This window comes from Dipodomys ordii, unplaced genomic scaffold, assembly GCF_000151885.1.
Source record: "Dipodomys ordii isolate 6190 unplaced genomic scaffold, Dord_2.0 Scaffold23, whole genome shotgun sequence".
Lineage (NCBI taxonomy): Eukaryota > Metazoa > Chordata > Mammalia > Rodentia > Heteromyidae > Dipodomys > Dipodomys ordii.
In genome coordinates, this window is record NW_012267239.1 from 2,796,026 (window position 1) to 2,803,467 (window position 7,442).

The window sequence follows — 7,442 nt, forward strand, 5'->3', positions numbered from 1 at the left end:
GGGGCCTGAACTCTGGGCCTGGGCGCTGTCCCTCAGCTCTTCAGCTCAAGGCTAGCGCTCTACCACTTGAGCCACAGCGCCACTTCCGGCTTTTTTTCCTGCTTATGTGGTGCTGTGGAATCGAACCTAGGGCCTCAAGCATGCAAGGCAAATGCTCTACCACTGAGCCACCTTCCCAGCCCCATACTTTTCTTTAAGATAGGCTCTCACTAACTTTTTTCCTCTGGTTTGTTCTCAAGCTGAAATCTTCCTCTTTGTTTCTCAAATAGCTGGAATTACAGGTGGGCGTCACTATATACAACTATATTTGTGTAGCCCATGAGGCTGACACTACTTTTTCTGATACCTTTCAAATTTCATCCCAAGCAGCTGGCCTGGTAGACCTCATCATGGGAAACAGCTGCTCACTCATAGTCTTTTCTTCTTATCACAGAAGCCAAGGGAATGAAGGTTCTCATCCGAATCCATTTGTTAGCCTCTAGTTTAGGACTATTTGGCATGCTTATAGGAATGGTCAGGGGCATCTATGGGAGGGAAGAAGAAGCTGGTAAGTCATCTAGAAAGGTGGTAAAGGAAATCTAGGAGGTTCCTATGTCCTTTGACTTTTGTCCTGAATTCTGTCTTTCTACATTGAGAGAGCCAGCCCTGCCCCCCCCCCACTTCCTCCTGAAACTACCCAAGGTCAAACTTATTTGTCCAGGATTCTGTCAGCTCCTGATCTGCCCTCCATACCTGTCGCAGGCTGAGCGCATCGAAGGTAATATTCTCTTAACTATTACCTCCCCTTTGACACCATGGGTGCCCTAAATCCTCATGGCTGAAATCACTCCTGGGTTAGCCTCAGCCCTGACAGGCTAGCCCAAACCATTCTATCCAAGACTCTCCCGGGTCACTACCCCAAGAAAGCCCCCTACATAATCCATCTCAGAGCTATCTCAAGACTCTATGCTGGGCTATCTCAAGACCTCTTTAGGCAAACTGATAGAGGATGGTACCCGATGCTGCCCTGGTACTTTCCTTGATTTGGGAGGGGAGAATTGGTTCTAGAAAGAGACAGAGGAGCCACCTCTGGCCATTCCCCTCTGCCTGGGTCACCTGCACTATCGCTAGGGAACAGTTAGGTAACGCTCCACACCCCTTGCCGCACCCCACTTCACATTCCAGCCCCTGGGTCCTGCCAGGCCCTGGCTGCTTCCACACCCACTTCCTGCCCTGCTGCCAGCCCGCAGGGGTTGGGTTCTACCCCATCATTACCTCCTAATCCGGCCCGATTCCCACCAGGCTCTTTCTCTTCCTAATCCTGCTAATGTGAGGTATCCACTGCCTCTGGGGGTGTTAGAGGGCAGGGAGGAGGGAGGAGGGCCCTGTCAGGGACTCTTCCTAAGCACTTTTCCTGAGCAGGGCCACAAATAGGCTGAGCACCGACCTGTGGGCATGTGTCATGGCTCTCGACAGGGCCAGGCACCAGACTTCCTGTTCCCATGGCCACGTTCCCGACCTGGCCCATCCTGCTGAACACAGTCAGGAATGAAATATGGTTAGCGTTAGAGAGAAACTGATGTGATCTGGCCTGCCTCTCTGCCTGCCTGCCTGCCTGCCTGCCTGCCTGCCTGCCTGCCTGCCTTTCTTCCTTCCTTCCTTCCTTCCTTCCTTCCTTCCTTCCTTCCTTCCTTCTTTCCTTCCTTCCCTGAGACAGTCTTCCTATATAGCCCAGGCTGACCTTGAACTTGAGATCCTCCTACTTCAGTCTCCAGAGTGCTGGAGACTGAAAAAGCCCAGCTTTTAATGTGTGTGTTTTATTTTTTATTACTAAACAGATATATATTAGACATGCAATACTAACCACTTCTCAGATATTTTAGAATACTTCAAAATAATCCCACGCCCTCCATTAGCCTTACATTTCCATGAAGGGGGTGGGCAGTAACCAGAAACCTGAGGCTTGAACTCAGGGCTTGGACACTCTACCACTTGAACTACAGCTCCACTTGTGGTGTTTTGGTGGTTCATTGGCGATAAGAGTCTCACAGACTTTCCTTCCCAGGCTGAGTTGGAACACAATCCTCAGATCTCAGCCTTCTGAGTGGTTAATATTTCAGGCCTGCAGTGCCCAACCCATGAACTATGGGGTGTCTTGGGGCCCCACAAGATTAATTTTCCCTCCCTGGAAACAAAGATCCTAGGGAAGGAGCCTGCCCTGGCACAAGCCCCATAGCTACACCCTCTCCAAGTAAGGTCCTCAAGTGGTGTTTACCAACTCTTTTGACAAGCTCCCAGGGGACCATGGTGACAATCGCCACAAAAACAAACCATCGTAGTAGACAGAGCTGCTTGCTGGGTCCGCCCTCCTTCTAGGACATTACGAAGCCATGTTAAAGGGTCACCCCGGGGCCCCAACGTCCGGCACATTCCTGTTCACCCAGATTTCCATTTCCAATCTCTCTCTTTCTTTCTTTGATTGCTGGTACTGAGGCTTGAACCAGAGCCTGAGCGCTGTACTTTAGCTCTTTTTGTTCAAGGTTTGTTGCTCTACCACGTGAATCACAACTCCACTTTTGGCTTTTTTTTTTTTTTTGCCAGTTCGGGTACTTGAACTCTGGGGCCTGGGCGCTGTCTCTGAGCTTCTTTTGCTCAAGGCTAGTGCTCTACCACTTGAGCCCCAGCACCACTTCCAGTTTTTTCTGAGTAATTTATTGCAGGTAGGAGTCTCATGGACTTTCCTGACTGGGCTGGCTTTGAACTGTGATTCTCAGATTTCAGCCTCCTGAGTAGCTAGGATTACAGGTGTGAGCCACTGATGCCCGGCTACTTATGACTTATTTTTGATGGTTAATTGGAGATAAATGTTTCACAGACTTTCCTGACCAGGCTGGCTTTAAAACAGGATCCTCAGCTCTCAACCTTCTCAGTAGCCAGGATTTCCAACCTTTCTGACGAATGGTTTGGATGGCCTCCTGACAAAGTTTTGTTGATTTCCCCCTTGACAAATCAGTAGAATCCATTTTATCATTACACCACAGCACAATTTCATTAATAATCTTTTAATACATGTACAGTCATGTATAGCAAACAGTAAGGAGTCTTCAATTGATAACCTGGCCTTTCCTCAGGACCAAATACCCTGCGGTTACCCACTCCCTATTCCTCAGCCTGGATGGCTTCCCCCCAACCTGGACCCCCCCCCCATATCCTTCAGTGGAGTTTTCTTAGGCAAAACTCACTTTACTCTCCCTGTCCAAATCAGGTTTCCTCACTGGATGTTTCCCCCAGAATTCAGTTCCTGGCCACACAAGCAACACATGTAACATCACCACTGGCTAATTAATGGGTCATCAGAATCATTTCTGCCTCTCTCCCCAGGAGCAGTCTTGGGTCAGCTCAATAGCTCTGGTATTCCAGGCCTGCAGTGCTGGTACTAGTTAGAAACTCAAATGAACAATGAAGACTTAGATGGGTAGATAAAGAAACAAACTTTGGGTAAGTCAGCAGGACCCTCTTTCTGGGTATCTTCTGTTTTGTTTGTTTTGCTGGCACTGGGGTTTGAACTCAGGGTCTCATGCTTGCTTGGATGGCTTGTTTGCTTGCTTGGCTGGCACTCTACCATCTGAGCCATGCCTCCAACCTAGCTTTTGGCTGGTTATTTTGCAGTTAGACTCTCTCAAACTTTTCTGCTTGGGCCAACTTTGAATCACTGTCTTCTAGATCTCAGCCTCCTGAGTCACCTAAGCTTTTTTTTGGGGGGGCGGGGTTCATTTTTGTAAGACATTGACAGTGTACATTTGGACAGGATGGTTGAGGATCCATGGCATGCCCTGCTGGGTTCTCAATGTGTCCCTGCTCCCCTTGCGAGAGAGAAGATTCTGTGGTTAGATCGCGGGACGTCTGCCTGCGGAGCTGTTGTCCTTGCTGTTATAACGAGGAAAGAGCGAATTGAAAATGGGTGATGTTGAGAAAGGCAAGAAGATTTTTGTTCAGAAGTGTGCCCAGTACTACACTGTTGAAAAGGGAGGCAAGCACAAGACTGGGCCTAATCTCCATGGTCTGTTTGGTCGGAAGACGGGTCAAGCAGCTGGATTCTCTTACACAGATGCCAACAAGAACAAAGGCATCACCTGGGGAGAGGATACACTGATGGAGTATTTGGAGAATCCCAAAAAGTACATCCCTGGGACAAAAATGATCTTCGCTGGCATTAAGAAGAAGGGAGAATGGGCAGATTTGATAGCTTACCTCAAAAAAGCTACAAATGAGTAATAGCCACTGCCTTAGTTATTTATTGCAAAACCCCAATGTCTCATGGCTTTTTAATGTGTACCATAATTCAATTGATTTCTAATATCAGATTTCAGATCATGAATGGCTGGCAGAATATTTTTAGACAGTCCTAATTTAAGTAAAACTGGCTTGTGGCTAAGTGAATATGATCTTTAAAAAAATAGTCACTTTTTTCCCCCTTCTGTCATATGATTGGACTTACTAATGTTCAGTTTTTCAGCAAGGTAGGGAATAATACCATCTCCAAATCTGTTAAAGATTGGTTTTATATTCAGATTTATATGGCTAATTATGAGAACATCATTAAATACTGAGGAAACCCCTTTACTGTCTCAGAATCAAGTAAAGCTAACCTGTTAAAGGTAATGGCTGAAGATGAAGAACAATGTCTATATTTTTGGTCCTGACTACACCAATTTAATTAGAATTACCTTTCTCTGAAATCTGCCTTTTACTTATTGAAAGGCATTTTAGTATGGCTTGTGTATAAATGTCAAATAAAGAATATTTAGCACTTGTCACATTTTATAGTTGGTCTATAAGCACAGATGCTTTTAAAAGTGACTGATAAGATACAATACGGACTTTATTTTTGAATTCTTTACTAAGACAGACCAAGTTATAATTCTGAATTTTCTTAATGCAGCTGTTCAGAAACACAAAATTAATTATGGAACTGCTGTGTATGTGTGACTGATAGTGGTGCTTTTGCCAACTTCTTAGAGAAAAAGTTTCAGGTAGAGGAGATAATTTGTAAATTATGTGGCCATGAGACAAGATAATTAAAGATAAATATTACATGAAAAAAAAAAAGATTCTGTGGTCACTTCCACAAAATAGCCACCTTGGTGACCATTGCTTAAATATGCAGTATGCTATGGCAGCTCTAGAATTCAGAGCTGCTACCCTGGTTGGCACATGGCTACTTGGTGGCAGAGAAGTCCTGTGCTGGGGCCTCAGGAAGGCCTTGTGCATGGGGTAGAGTGGTTTGCTATCAGGCTATGTTGATGGAGGAAATTGGCTGTGGGTGGTCAGAAGGTCAAGGTCAATTTCAAGTCTAGTAACCTGTAGTTTTTAGGCAATAACATGTAAAGCCTACTCTGAAACTTTTTATTTTGGTTGTGGGGCTTGAACTCAGGGTCTGGGTGCTATTCCTGAGCTCTTTTTGCTCAAGGCTAGTGCTCTACCACTTTGAACCACAGAGCCACTTCTGGTTTTCTGGTAGTTAATTGGATATAAGAGTCTCACAGGCTTTCCTGGCTGAGCTGGCTTTGAACTGCAATCCTTAGAATTCAGCCTCCTGAGTAGCTAGATTACAGATGCCCGGCCACTGAAATATTTTGATTCCGGGTCATGACAAGAGATGAGCTTAGTAAATCTGCCACAGGATCCTCCCAAGTGCCACTAGCCACACCCCCAAGGCTGCTGAGGATTGTCCAAAAGCAGCCCTGGGAAACCTGGGTTCCTTAGCTGATGGAAATGCCTATCCCATCTCAGATTCAGGGGCAGTCCCTGGACTGAGGGATGTCCCCCGACTCCTGCCTGACAGACAGCCCCAAGCCATCAGAGCCAGCACAGCCAGATTTGTTTTTTTTTTCTTGCCAATCGCCTTCCACACCCCTACCACAGCCAGCTCTGAGGGTCACCTGAGTCTAGTTTTGTTAAGACAGTGGAATTCCTGTGCAGACTAACCATGAAGGGACTTGGAGATCCCAAAGTTTCCACGCAGTTCTCCCAAAAGACGTCTGCTTTCAAGCATCATCATGTTCTTCCCTTAAAATATATATGCGGGGGACTGGGAAGGTGGCTCAGTGGTAGAGCGCTTGCCTTGCATGCCTGAGGCCCTGGGTTCGATTCCTCAGCACCACATAAGCAAAAAGAAAAAAGTAGCCTTGTGGCTCAAGTGGTAGAGCGCTAGCCTTGAGCTGAAGAGCTGAGGGACAGCACCCAGGCCCAGAGACCAACCATATATATATATATGGGTGTGTGTTTGTGTGTGTGTGTATATATATATATATATACATATACATATATATATATGTATGTATGTATGTATGTATTTGGAAGTTCCTATTATTGTGCGGTTGGGGGGAACCAGGGCAGTGAAGGGGAGGAGTCAGATTTCCTGCTCATGAAGCCCCTGGCCGGAAGCCCATGCTGAACTGGCTTCTGGGAGGGGCCAGGTGAGACACATGACCTCTGAGCTGGAGATGAAGGCCCCAGGTGATGGCTTCATTGCGTCCACATCAGCGTCAACTCACACCCAGGCACCATCTGCTCAGTTAAGTGCAGTCCAACCTGCCGCTGGCATGGTTCTGCACCCAGAGCTGTGGGACAACCAGCCTTCAAGAGGCCACGTGCAGAAGCCCTGGCCAACCAGCTCTGGGGTGACCTGGAGAAAAGATGTTGGCAGCTGGCTTTCCACTGTCCCATTAGTGAGGCACAAAGAGAAAGGAAATATGGGTGATTCTCCAATTCCCCAACGGCAAGATCATTGGATGGAAGACTCAGCCTTTACCCAATCATCTCTGAGGGTGGGCGTGGCTTCCCTCCTGGTATCTAAAGGTTATCAAAGGTGGGAGAACACGATTGGCTGGGCCTTGATGCTAGAACATGATTGGCTGGGCCTTCATATTCAGCTGGAACCTGGATGTTTCCCACCCCTTTGTCCTCCCTGCTGCCTGGGGGGGAGGGGGGAGGGGGGCGTGTCCATCCCTGGTGACTTCCTAGATGGAGTGAACAAGGGTCCCCTGCTCTTCTCAGACTCCAGGAGAGCCTGAGGTTTGTGCACTGCCACCCCATCAACCTGGGACACCAGGCACGAATGAACCTTGGGATGGTGGACATTGTCAGGAAGACACCAAGGCCTTTCTGCAGGCAGGACCCTTCCTCAGTGGACCCGAACTTGTCCTCAATCTCCTTCTGTAGGAACCAGGGGTGAGGTGCTTGTGCCAATCTTCAGGGTGGCCTAGATATCATTCATCCCCCTTTCCTGCTTGGCCACTGTGCCAGATATACCCTGGAGCAGGCTGAGATGAAGATGCAGGGCAGGGTAATTGGCTGTCTGTGGTCACCTTTAAGCATGCTCCTGGCCTGAGGGGGGAGGGGAGGGGCAAGGAGGGGAGGGGAGGGGCTGGAGGGTGCAGACATGGAGGCCGTTAGGGTAT

The 7,442-nt window shown here is 47.7% G+C and overlaps 1 pseudogene across 1 annotated transcript; it reads left to right on the forward strand.

Moving 5' to 3' along the window:
- Positions 1-3,877: 3,877 nt before the first annotated feature.
- Positions 3,878-4,767, forward strand: LOC105984365 (annotated as a pseudogene). Its single transcript, XR_001174989.1, has one exon. The product of XR_001174989.1 is annotated as a cytochrome c, somatic pseudogene (transcript).
- Positions 4,768-7,442: the final 2,675 nt, after the last annotated feature.